Raw genomic sequence first — 14,590 nt, 5'->3', positions numbered from 1 at the left:
AGGTAGTTGAAAACATTTTCCTGATCATTTTGCAATATAGCTCGAGATAAAAGAAAATAAGGAATATATAAAAAATAGGCAAAGGAATAAAAAGGATAAATGAGAAACCATGGAATGAAGAACAAAAGAGATTAGTAATACAGTTATGGAAAGATCATATTACTATAAGAACATCTTATAAAAATTGGTATGAATGGTGGATGATATTTAATAAAAATATAAAAAATGTTTTTGCAGTGGAAATATCGTGAAAAAAGAAGAGAAAAAATATAAAATAATATATAATGATGCACTGGAGGGTTTAGAACATGATAGAAAGTACTTTGACAAAGAAAACAAATTATATGAATGAAATTAAAAAAAATAGAAGAATTGTTATATAGGCAAAGGAAAAAGAGAAGTTGACTAAGCAGATTAGTAAAGAAAGATGGTAATGGAATGAGAGAAATAAAAAACATAAAAGGAGAAATGGAAAGAACTCTGGAAAAGATTATCAATCGTATAGTACAATATGCACAAGAAATGTTTAAAAAATGTAATGAAAAACATGGAATGTAAAAAGTTAACAGAAAAAGAGAATAAAGAGTTGGAAAAGATTTATTTAAATGAGCTAGATAAAATATTTGAGCAAGTAAATATGGATTCAGCTGCAAGCCTAGATGTAATAGGGTATAAATAGGGTATACGATGTATTAAAATTTAAGGGACTGGCAAAAAATATATATTAAAGATTTTAAATGAATGATTTATTGAAGGTTTCATGTATAAAGAATTATGTAGTGGAATACAATAATCAGCATCTAATCCACCCCTATACCACCACCAGAACCTTAAGATCTAGTAATCAGAACCACATAAATGTCATTTGGTTATATATTTCTAGTTAAATATCATCCCTATTAACATTAATAAAACATTCATTATTACTTAAAACATTCATTATTCCATAAAAACATTTATCAAAAACTAATAACAATGAAAATTCATGCTGTTTATTTATTAATGTTAATAGGGATATTTAACTAAAAATATATTTTTAAGGGTTAGATTAAAGTAGAATGTATGTATACATGTGCAGTTGTTTATGTAAATGTAATTCATTACATGTTTTAAAGTGTAGTGGATAGGTAAGAGTTAAAGAGTTAGTAGCTGGATTTAATTGAGTAAGCTCTCCTATAGGCTAACAACTGTATGAATTGGTTTAAAAGTAGGTATGTTAGTACAATGAATTTTTTATGAAGGTCTGAAGAAGTGGTGTTTGTGACCACAAAAGTGCTAACCATATTCACTGTTTTAACCAGTTATTCTACTATTAAACATGTTTTTGGCTATTTCATCAGCAGTCTGACTTTTCATTGCTGTTGGTTGTCACGCTGGATGGTGCTGTGTATACAATTTTACTCTTTTGTACTATATTGTTTTCAGAGCTTTTCTCCCCAGGCCTCTGCTGTAAATGGACCTGTGTCCAGTTGGACATTCCCACTAAACAAATGTACAATAAAATAAAATAAAATAAAACAAATACTTAAATTCATATGGAAGAAGGAAGGCAGAAGAGAATTAAAAAAACTAGAGACAAATAATATTGCATACTAAGGATTATAAGATCTTTATGAAGATAATACAAAGATAATTGAAACTTAAATGGAAAATATTATGTAAGATAACATATATAGTATAAAGGAAAAGGGTTGTCAAAAAATTTTTAATGATAGTTCGAAAAACTGTGGATGATATTATGAACAGAAAAGAAAAAGAGAAAATCATGATAGGAGACCTTAATGCGGCATTTGACACAATTGGACATGTAATCTTATGAGTAATAATGAAAGAATATAACATAAATGAGAAAGTTGGGAAATTGCGTATGTCAGCATATATTAATAAAGTAAAAATACCTGTAAATGGCTGGTTAATCCAAGAGGTTCTTATAAAGAGTTATGTAAGACAGAGATATCCAATGAGTTGTATACTCTTTGCATTAGTTATGAATGTGATAGGATGTGAAATAAATTACAAAATGAAGGACAACACCTTATGGGTTAAGAATTTCTGTTCTGTTAACACATGCAGATGACATTTATAATAACTGGAAAACAAACACAATTTGGATAAAAGAAGTAATTTGCACAAATTAATTTTGAGAGATGATAGGGATGGCTTTAAATAAAGAGAAAATGAAAGGTTTAGGTGATGTAGTAAAGATTGGGGGTATATATTTTACAATGAATGACATTTCTGTATTAGGTAAAAAATTGGGGAATAAAAATGTAAGTAGAATTCAATGGGAAAAACAATATAAGAAATAAAGTAAATGTCTTTTCTGGTGAACATAAAAATTATCATTCAGGAAAAAAAGCTTATTTGATAATTCAGTACTGATGGAAAAATAGCATACTTAGCAAGTGTGTTTATGTTGATGTTGCCAACAATATTTGAAAAGCAATTAGTGCAGATATTTTTTCACTTATATGGGACTCTAGATTAAACTCAGTAAAAAGTGGAGTTTTGTATGTAAATAAAAAGGAAGTTTATGGTTAATTAACCCAGTCGTATAAACAGCTTCATTAAATTAATACAAAGTGTTACAGTGGAAAAAATTAAAAATATGCCAGATTAGTAGTAAAAACTGTATAAATATAAATATGATAAATTGGAGGGATGGTAAAAAAGAGTAAAAGAAAAAAAATGAGTGCATAAATGAAAAAATAAAATGTTACCAAGAAAAATATTTTTGTGGAAAATAAAAATTGATGATATAAAAAAATATAGAAAGGTATGGTAAAAATGTAATGATAAACCATTACTATGTAAAACCATGGGAAAATCTAACAGATGAAAAAAAATAAAGTTATAAAATAAAAAAAAAAACAAATGGTATAAGCAGAAAGGAGAATGTCAAAATTTTTTTTGGAGACTGATAATAGATAAATTGCCAGTAAAAGGAAATATGCCATATAAAAAGAAAAGTGATAGAATATGTTTACATTGTCAAGAAGAAGAAACTATGGAACATGTGTTTTTGAAATGTAAAAGAGTAAAAAGGTTATGGGGAAAACTATGTAAAGATTGTTTTTTGAAGATATAAAAATAGATAAAATAAACATGGATATGATTAAATATGGATATTAGAATAGCAGTAAAGAATATGTTAAAAAATAGATACAGTTATTTTCTGATACATGAAATAAAAGAATAAACAAAATTATGCTTAATAGTAAATGGATTTTAGAAACAATATTAGGTAAAAGATTATGGAAAAAGGAGTGGGGTGTAATATGGATAAAAATTAGCATGATTGTAAAGGAAATTATGAATATGTGTAAGTAGACTCATATCTATATATTTGTACATATGTAAATATTTGTAAATATGTAAATAAGAGTTATTTTTGTATATAAATAAAGAGCCCCCACACTTTTCAGTGGGTACCATGGGATCTTTTACATCCATCTGAGCTACCACCAACTCAACTAGATGGGGCCTTGGTTTCACATTTCATCCAAAGGACAACACAGTCAGGAGTGCAACATCCCTTTCTGCTGCATTCCATTGTCTGGTGTTAGAATAGAACTCAGTCTTCTGCATCAAAGGTGAATGTGCTACTTGTTGCACCACTGATACTGGTAGTTAACTTTTTTTGCCAGACTACTTATTTTTTAAAATGTCATTCCCTTATTATCTACTGAATAAAATGTAAAATAAAAAAATGTAGATTTCTTACAATCAATGCAAGTATGTTTGTATAAGGCATTCACAACAGCTTTGGTCTGGATGACATTAGTAAGCTCCTTAATTCTTGCTGACCATTTTCTATGTAAAAGGAATTACTGGCAATACAAGTAGTGATATTATAGAACCATTTCTGAGTTACAGTTAAGCCTACTGGGGGGACTAACTTCTGCCCATTGAACTGATCAAAGAGTTACTTCCTGTGTTAATGTGTTAATGTATCTGCAAGCTTTCCAAAAAAAAAAAATCACACATATCATTGTTATGTGCCTCCAGTTTTGTTAGTTTTAACAGTTGCTTTGATACTCTGCTTTTTACCAGCAGAGTTGAGAGGTATGCATTTTACAGACCTTGAGACTGAAACAGAGGTGACTACTAGTGAAACAAAATTAACTGCTGAAGAAGCAGTAGGCATTCAGTATCCCTTGACACTGAATCAGCATGAAGCTATTGTTTGAAGTCAGGCAGACTGTCAGATATGTAAAATAGTTTTGTCTCCCACAAAACTGAACATTTGAGATAGCTGGAAACCTGAACAAGAAATCCTCAAACTGGTGTAAGGAGACTACGTCACACTAAGCAAAATTTTGCAGTTGTAGGATCAACTGATTTAAGAAATAAATATTTTTGTATTGAACCAGTAAGAGGTAGACAAGACCTGATGTATTTAGAGTTAATGGTATTTCTTTTCATGATGCCAAAAACAAACAAAGCAGATGGAAAAACAATAAGAATTAATAAGGATGTTTAAGAAGCAAGACAAAATTGCATTTTCACGGTCCTGATATGAATCATAAAAGAACCACATAGAGACATTTTGCATAACTTTATTTAGTGGCAGAGGTGTAGCTACAGTGGGGTGAAGAGGCAGCCACTCTGGATGCAAAGAGTTAGAGTTAGAATTTTTCTGAAATCAGAAAAGTGTCTTTAAAATTTTAGTAGTATACTGGTTAACTGCATGGAAATGGTAATGACTTTCCTTGTGGCTCTGTTTTCAGAGCTCTGTATTGGAAGTGTATATAAACTTATGGCCCACTTGTCAGCATTGCAAAAAAACTCATTCATCCTGAAAAAAAAAACAATTGCCATGTCCTAGGGTATACATGCTGCTTGAATCAATTAGATTAAATGAAAAAGTAAAGGAAATGTGTTATTTATTTATTTATTTTTTGGGTCTTGTTATTTTGGTGGCATAAATTTTTATTGTATGTCTGGCCATGCAGTATATATTTTGCTGGTTTACAGTTAGTCCCTTATGAATGTGAGGGTTGGAGACTGTGGGGGGAGGGGGATGTTTGATGGGGCAATTGAGATTACAATGTGCAGTAGACTAAGACATTCTCAGATAATAAAACCTTCCTCATTGGCATTGTTTTTGTGATTATATGTATGACATACTATGCATATGTATAATAATTATACTATACATATGTGTAATAATCATGGGTGCATAGGTTCATAGGTCGGTACTAGGCTATCGGCCCTAGGGCCTATACAAGCCTAGCCATAACAATTCCCTGGTATTGTTCCCACAAATATTTACTTTCCTGGACCCCTGTATAGCAGGGCCACTGATGTGATCCCCGGGGTGAATTTTCTATCTCCCATCCAATCGTCAAGGTTCCTCTTGAAGAGGGCCATTGAGGCGCTCTGCCTGACATGTCTGGGCAGCCTATTCCAGAGTATGGGGAGTCTCTGGGTCAGGAACCTATCCCTCCAGCATATTCTATTCATCGGGTTGACAAGGTTAAGATCCCTGGAGCATGTGGCTCGGAGGGATTGGGATTTCTTTAAGTATAGCATGTTCCACAACCCTGGGTTTGACATGGCCTTGTATCTTAGGCAGAGACCACCTCTGAGTAGGCGATATGTGACAGAGTATAGCTGGAGTTTCTTTAGACTGTCAGAATAAGGCATCTGCTTTAGGCTTGTGATTCTTTTTATGAGGTATTTTTGTGGCATTTCTAGTTGTTGCAGATATCTTGTGAGGTACATACTAAACAGGGCATTGTATTCTATAATGGGTCTAATGAGGGATGAGTACAAAGGGACAATGACCTCCTTTTTTCTGGATGAAAAGCCCTTAGTGATGAGATGTGCCACGTAGAAGGATTTTCTAACTGTTGTGGCTATGTGGTTATTAAAGGTGAGACCACTGTCCACCTGTGCCCCTAGTTCTCTTATCACACTTTCATTGTTTAGTGTACTGCCACCTATATTGTAGTTCATAGGTACGTAGTTTTTCCCAAAGGAACAACTATACATTTTTGGCATTTAATTTGAGCCCATGGCTCTGGCACCAGGCATCTGTTTCATAAGGCCCTTTTGTAGTATATCCACATCATCTGGAAATTCAATAATGGCTCCCAGCTTGCAGTCATCTGCGAACTTTGTAAGCCAGAGTCCCTTAATGTTGGCCTGTACTTCAGAGAAGTAGATGCCAAACAAGAGTGGTCCCAGGACAGAACCCTGCGGTACACCACTTGTCACTTGTTTGGAGCTGGATTTGGAGTTGGCTACTTTTACAGTGTGTGTTCTGTCAGTAAGCCAGTTTACAACCCATCGAGCAATGTAGGAATTAATGCCCTGCTTAGTAAGTTTATCTATGATTCCAGAGTGGGGGGTAGTGTCAAAAGCCTTGGCGAGGTCCAAGTAGGCTGTGTGAACCACCTTACCTTCGTCCATGGCTCTGGAGACTGACTCGAAGAAGTCAATCAGGTTCAAGAGGCAAGATTGGCCCTTCATGAACTCAAACTGGGTGGGGTTCAGTGTTTGAAGGTTGCCAATGTCCTTGTTTATAAGTTCCATGATAATACATTCCATGGCCTCGCCGATCAGGCTCATCAGACTGATGGGATGACAGTTCCCGGGATCCAAAGTGGATCCCCCCTTGTGGAGTGGGATGACTATAGCTGCACACCACTCTGTGCGTATGAAGCCTGAGGTGAGGCTATGATTAAACATGACACACAGGTGAGGTGCCAATTCATTTTGTAGTTCATGCAGTACACAGCCTGGGATGTCGTTTTGTCCTGTGGATGCTGTATTCTTGGCTTTGGAGAGTGTGGTTTTTACCTGAGTGGCTGTGATTACCAGAATTTGGCATTCTTTCAGTATTTAGATGGGCCCTTTAGGGGTGAGGGGGGGGTGAAGTTGGCACTGAGTCTATCTGCCAGGATATTGACAATATCCTTGAGATCAGTATATCTAGTGCCATTCTGCTGTAGCTCAGAGCAAATCTGAGTATTGCCATTTAGATTCTTGACATAGCTATAGAATGCCTTGTGGTTGTCTTTGGAATCTTTGGCAATTTTGTTTTCATAATTAGCTTTGGAAGATTGTATGAGGGATCTCAGCTTTCTGCTGAGGCTGGTGAGGAAGTTTTTTGAATCCTGGGTTCTTCCTCTTTTCAGCAGCAGTTTCTTCCTTCTGTTGTACAGCTTGTTTATGGCAGGGGGCCACCAGATTGGCTTCCTTTTTTTACAGGACAGTGTCTTGGTTCTATTTGGGATGGCTCGGTCCATGCACGAGTGAATGTGCTTGTACAGCTCCTTAGTGTAGGATTCAGCAGTTGAACGTCCAGTTCCCATCTGCATGGGTGTCATGAAGTTTGCTACTTCTGACTTGAGAAGCATGAAGTTGGCTTTAGAGAAGTTTTTTACGGAGGTTTCCTTAAAGCAGGGTGGGGATGGGATGTGGATGTCAAGGGTGATTAGCTTATGGTCTGATCTGACCAACGAGGGGGGTGACCACTGGTGTAGAGCATCGATCTCCCATACTGGTAATGACCAGGTCTAGAATATTGGTACCCCTGGTGGGACTATGAATTAGTTGCTCTAGGGCATTGGAATTTATGAATTCCAAGAACTGTTGAGCAAAGGGGTTGGTACAGAAGTAGTTTTCCCAGTTAATTGCAGGGTAGTTGAAATCACCCAGTATTAGGGTGTTTGGTTGTATCTTAATATTTTCCAGTATGTTTAGAAAGGTGTAGTGAGAATATTGGGGCATGGTGGGGGATATGTAGCAAGCTAAAATTTGTATTTCAGTCTTACCTAGTGTTAGTTGCACCTGGAGAATTTCAAATGCATAGTGTTGGGTAACCAGTCTGGAGGTGTGAATATCCTTGGTGAATATGGACACTCCTCCACCTTTAGTGTTTCAGTCCTGGTTTGGTGACCAAAATGTGTGGTATGAGTTGTAGCCTGGGGTGCTCTTTGGAGCTTTGAACCAGATCTCAGTTACTGCACAGATATCGATGTTCGCCATTTTTAGGAGAGCCTTGAGAGAGTACATCTTGAGGTTTAGACTTCTAGCATTGAGTAGCATTACCTTCAGATTTTGCTTGCTTGTACCCATTGTGGTGGTAGTTTTGTTCTTTGAACCTTGCCTAAAAAAGGCACTATAGGGTTGGCAAGAGCCTTACCCAGTATCCTGAATCCCAGGGGCGAAAGGTGTAAACCATCTCTTGGAAAGCATCGTGGTTTGTCAATCATGTTGTCCCAGGCAAACAGATACTGGATCCCCTTTGAATGACACCAGAAGCTTAGCCAATTATTGAAATCAGTCATTTTGTCCTTATACTGTGGTATCATTCTGGGCGATGGCAGGATGCTACTCAGGGCTAGGGTCATACCTGCCTGGGCACATGATCCGAGAGCTCTTACATGTCACTTTTCATGTAGTCCAGGGAGGTACGTCTCAAGTCATTCACTCCAACATGGAGATCGACAGAGTCATATTTGTACCTGTTGTGAAGTGACTTGAGTGCATGTGCTATGTGGCGGATCCTGGCACCCGATAGGCAACTAACTGCAATTTTCTCCTTGTTTAGCCTGGTGAGTGGGACATCAGTGTGCCTGACTATAGAGTCACCTATGACTAAAGTGTTGGGTATGTTGTCTTGCCTTAGGGGCTGCTTTTGGGTGGCACACTGGTGTTGTGAGCTATGTGATGCTTTGGTTGTGTTTGGGGGTGGTGTTTGTTTGCGTTTCAGCTTTGGACATCCTTGTTGCTTGGGCATGTTAATGTTAAGAGCCTCCACATATATGGGTTTTGTGTTGCTATGTGTGGGTTTTGTGTTGCTATGTGTGTGTTTTGAAGGACTATGTGTTGTTTGAGGTGTTGTGTGGGTGTTAACCTTCTCCTTTTGACTGTCTAGCATAATCTTGACTGGAGAAAGCTTTGCTTTATTATGCATATGTGTAATAATAACCACCAGTGCCAACCTATAGGCAAATCATCTTATGCTGTTAGTTACAAGTAATATTTGACATTTTGCTTTAACATTTTTGCCAGGAAATACTTCAAGAACTGCTCATCCACAAGTGTATGTTTCCTTCAGCACCTCAAAAAAAAAAAATCCCAAGAGTTTACAGTCAGGAATTCAGGAATTACATCATTAGTTATCATTGTAAATCTCCTCACTACAACACCAGTCTGTTTCATATAAGGAAGACCATCAACTTTGGACAAATTACATATTTGCATGCAGATACGTTACTCAGAACTTGCATTGAAGGGTACCTGGCTCTTGCATTCATCTTTTCTGTCTCACATATACTCAGTAGCACAGAAAAGAATACAGATGAAAGTGCAGAAGCTGCTGACCTGTGTTTCATCTCCTAGCTTAATAGAATTTTACGTTAAGTTCATTCTGTATCCACAGAGAAATCATAGAACATTCTCTATTAGTAGTAGTACGTAGAAAAGTCACCTGTTGGACAAAACTGTCTGGTTCTGTATGAAAAAGTCACTTGTAGACGAGTCTAACTTGTTGATTACAGATGTGTTGTTTGGCTCAGTCTCTTAATAACAATAAAACAATTTTTTAACAAGGTTAAGGAATTACATCTTCATTTTTAATATGCCATGGATTTTCAAAAGGTGTTATGCTAAGTAAAGCAAAGGTTACTTTGCCAGGCAGTAGCATCTGTGAGTCTAAAACAGAGCTTCAGGGGTCATTGAGTCATATAGGGGCAATGAGAGCTCTCAACGCCCTATGCCTCATTCCATAATGGGAATTGGTCACAATAAACACACTACACAACAATAATTTAAAAATGTATATTTGCATACAACACCACTGCACAAATTCAAAGTAACTGATTACTCATAACAATCTTTGGATTGTTGCAACACAGGAACAGTTCCGCTTATTTGTGCACTTTGGTAGTCCAATATATTACAGAGTGGACAAACCAGGTGCATGCAGTCCCATTCCTGACATTCGGATGGAGTTGCTGGAGTTGGGCAGATGGGTTTGTAGAGGGCTGAGTGCATTCACGATGGTATGTTTTGTGAGTCATCATCTCTATCTCCTGATGGTGACACAAAAAACAGTTGTCTTGAGAAAGTTGTGCTCCATTCCCTTACTGTGGCTTCATAGCATGTCACCTTTGTACTGTCATAGCTATACTGCATGCGTAACAATGTTTTAACTGTAATATATGTGATATCTTGGCTGATATACAGACAGTGCTATGAGGTTGGCTGCATTTGTAGAGTGTCAAGGACAATGCTATGTGCTTATGTTTTGTGGGACTATGTGAAGAATAGATAAGGGGGTTCATTAGTATAGCATGTTTTTGAATCCCATTATCTTTCCAATGTACCACATTCCTTTCACTGATAAGTGAGTCTTAGGTGGACTGTACCTCCTAGCATGATGCCATGGTAAGGGACAAATCAGACAGTAGACTGTACCTCCCAGCATGATGCCATAGTAAGGGACAAATCAGACAGTGGACTGTACCTCCTAGCATGATGCCATGGTAAGGGACAAATCAGACAGTAGACTGTACCTCCCAGCATGATGCCATAGTAAGGGACAAATCAGACAGTAGACTGTACCTCCCAGCATGATGCCATAGTAAGGGACAAATCAGACAATGGACTATACCTCCCAGCATGGTGCCATAGTAAGGGATAAATCAGACAGTGGACTGTACCTCCCAGCATGATGCCATAGTAAGGGACAAATCAGACAGTGGACTATACCTCCCAGCATGATGCCATAGTAAGGGACAACTCAGACAGTGGAATGTACCTCCCAGCATGATGCCATAGTAAGGGACAAATCAGACAGTGGACTATACCTCCTAGCATGATGCCATGGTAAGGGACAAATCAGACAGTAGACTGTACCTCCCAGCATGATGCCACAGTAAGGGACAAATCAGACAGTAGACTGTACCTCCCAGCATGATGCCATAGTAAAGGACAAATCAGACAGTGGACTATACCTCCCAGCATGATGCCATAGTAAGGGACAAATCAGACAGTAGACTGTACCTCCCAGCATGATGCCATAGTAAGGGACAAATCAGACAATGGACTATACCTCCCAGCATGATGCCATAGTAAGGGAAAAATCAGGCAGTGGACTATACCTCCCAGCATGATGCCATAGCAAGGGACAACTCAGACAGTGGAATGTACCACCCAGCATGATGCCACAGTAAGGGACAAATCAGACAGTGGACTATACCTCCCAGCATGATGCCATAGTAAGGGACAAATCAGACAGTGGAATGTACCTCCCAGCATGATGCCATAGTAAGGGACAAATCAGACAGTGTATTGTACCTCCCAGCATGATGCCATAGTAAGGGACAAATCAGACAATGGACTGTACCTCCCAGCATGATGTCATAGTAAAGGACAAATCAGACAGTGGACTATACCTCCCAGCATGATGCCATAGTAAGGGACAAATCAGACAGCTAGGTAGTGCTGCAGAATAGCAGAATCTGTCTAGTATTGCACCTCTAGTGCTGTGAAATCCATCTGAAGGTGCCTTCCATTCAAACAGGGACCTTACCTGTAAAATAAATATTTCTTACAATTCTCAGCTAAATAGAAATATGTATATATCAAATATCTGTGATTAGACTTTATAGCTGTGAACTTAAGCAGTTCCAATATGAAAGACGGAAAACAGAGTAGCCTGGCTAATGCCTCAGTGGGTATTCTGACCATTTGCTGGTTTATCTCATCTACATCATCAAGTCCATAAACTAGGTGATGAGAAAATGCATGTTGTATAATCTATGCACATAGGTTTTGAAACTGTCTTCTCTTTAGTATAAATCCCCATCTCAAGCAGCCATGCATTTACACATGCACGAAAAGGGTATTTCATTAATGAATGGAAGCACAGTTACAGCATAACATAACACTTAAATAATGTTGTTTCCATCTGTGTTTTCCCATATGTTCTAGATTTGCTTCACTTGACTCTAGAATTTAAATGTCTATTTGCAAGTAGATATGATTTATATTAACTCACCCATATTAATGTTACTTCTTACTAGAGTTTTAAATGTTCCTTGCTAGGATCAGTTAGAAAACATTCCTTTCCATTCCCCTGCCTAAAAAAGAAAATGAAATACATCTACTTAGTGGAAGGAGCTAAGCAAAATGATTCCTTATTTAGCTGCATGTGCTGTGGGACTACTGTTGGTGTGTGACTGGGCTAGAGGTTGGGATTTTATTTATTCTTTTAAGTTTGGATACTTCCATTATTTTTTTTTTATTTTTGCTTTTATTGTATCATATTTTGTTTTATTTTAAATTCTGTTTTACCTTAACATTTTTTCTTAGTGTTTTACAAGTTCTTAGCTAGGATCGGATATAGATAATATCCCTTTTCTTTTTCAGTGACTGAAAAAAGTAATGAAATCTAGCTAATTAGAGGGAGAAGCTGAGAACCAACATGTGGTCAGCTGCATTCTTATTAAAATGCTTGGTATATAACTGCACTGGTGTTTGGATTTGATATATTCCCCAAAGTTTTGGAGACTTCCATTATTTTGTATTAAAGCTTGTTTTGTTTTAAATTCTGATTTACCTTAACAGTTTTAGAGCATTAAAAATGCTTAACTATTTTCAGTTAGGAAACATTCATTTTCCATTTCACCGAATGGAAATGAATTAAATATTGCAAATTAGTGGGAGGAGATGAGAAATGGGATTTCTATTTAGCTGCATTCTGATTTATTTGCAAATTACGTGAGACTATTATTGATGTGTGATTGCACTGATGTTTTTCCACTCAAACTGCCCAGTCCCTGTCATGCTTTTAAACTTGCAGGAATTTGAGCTACCCATCATCACTGTAAATCTGCCTTTGTAAGCTCTTCCTTGTCCCACTTGATCTGCTCATTCTACTGGGCACTGAAAGATCTAACTCAGAAGACAAGGCAAAAACACGAAAGCGAGGACCAATGCAGGCTGAAAATATATTCCAAATTTATTAACACACAAAGACACGAAGTAGTACACCACAGAATGAACGCCTTTACACTCACAGCGTTTTCGTCCAAATGGACTTCATCAGATGAAATGCCTTACTACTTAAAAATGTTTTATATATACAACCAATTTCCACAAACACCAATCATTTATCCATCACATTATGAACCTACAAATCAACCTACAAGCTACTGAATAATTTAGTATTTCATCACTTCCTATTACAACCATATTTGTTTCTTTATATATATAAATAAATAAATCATTAAATAAACTTTGTTAAATTCATTTAAAACATCCTATTAGTGTGTTGACTTATTATTAAAATTTCTAAATTACTGTTAAAAATGTTCATTAAAAGGTCTTGTTAAAAAAATTTTATTATACAAATCAAACCTGGGTGTTTAAACAAATGTTACCTAAAATAGAGCAAGGGTGACACCTACTGACAAAATCTGGTAAATGCTTACTAAAATCACACCCTAGCAGATCTAATTTTCAGGAGGGGCAAAATGGAAATATATTCATTTAGCCCAGGCTTTTTATTTGCCTCCAGGGCCACTTGCCACCATAGTTCTTTGTAGGCAATATTTTCTTCCCAAGGGCCACCTCTTATATTCCTTTTTATTTGATCTAAAACAAAGAATTGGAATTTGGCTCCCACACATGTTTTAGTATGTCTGTAAATCGCATTTGTTTCTTTTCCCTTTTTAACATCATACATGTGTTCGTAAATGCGTCTCTTTAATGTCCTTTCTGTCTTTCCTATGTAAAATGATGGACATTCCACACAAACAGCCAAATACACAAGTCCTATAGATTCACAATTATAGTACCCCTTACTTTTTATGCACCTTCCCCTGCTGGTCAAAAAAATATTGTCTCTATTAATAATATGCTCACATTGTTTGCATTTGCCACATTTAAAGGTTCCAACTTTTACCCTAGTTCCTACTTGGGTTCCCTTATTACCATGGTTATTGTTTTCCAAAATTCCTTTTATACTTGTTGTGTTTTTAAATACCACTCTAGGTGTCTCCTGTGGTAACCCATCCAAATCCGTGAGGGCCCTGAATCTCTCCCATTCTCTTTGGAATACAGATTTTATGTTTTTGTTCAGTAAATTGTATTCCATAATCAAGGATTTTTGGAAATTTCCTTCTTTGTCCTCCTCTTTCCTATTCTGTTCACTAATTTTACCAAAAATTGGTTCAAACCTCATTGTTAAATGAATTTAACAAAGCTTATTTATTGATTTACTTATTTATATATATAAAGAAACAAATATGGTTGTAATAGGAAGTGATGAAATACTAAATTATTCAGTAGCTTGTAGGTTGATTTGTAGGTTCATAATGTGATGGATAAATGATTGGTGTTTGTGGAAATTGGTTGTATATATAAAACATTTTTAAGTAGTAAGGCATTTCATCTGATGAAGTCCATTTGGACGAAAACGCTGTGAGTGTAAAGGCGTTCATTCTGTGGTGTACTACTTCGTGTCTTTGTGTGTTAATAAATTTGGAATATATTTTCAGCCTGCATTGGTCCTCGCTTTCATGTTTTTGCCTTGTTTTGTGGAGTTTGGAGGAGTATCTAACTCAGA

At 36.5% G+C, this 14,590-nt stretch overlaps 1 protein-coding gene across 2 annotated transcripts in view; it reads left to right on the top strand.

The window, feature by feature from the left end:
- The window catches only part of LOC122809207 (chloride channel protein ClC-Kb-like), a 1,320,353-nt gene that overhangs the window by 889,600 nt on the left and 416,163 nt on the right, over positions 1-14,590 (top strand). The window lies entirely within an intron of this gene.

This window comes from Protopterus annectens, chromosome 8.part0, assembly GCF_019279795.1.
Source record: "Protopterus annectens isolate FY-2018-M chromosome 8.part0, PAN1.0, whole genome shotgun sequence".
In the NCBI taxonomy this organism is placed as follows: Eukaryota; Metazoa; Chordata; order Ceratodontiformes; family Protopteridae; genus Protopterus; species Protopterus annectens.
Note: the sequence above shows the minus strand (reverse complement) of the source record. Positions and strands in the feature narration are given on the sequence as shown.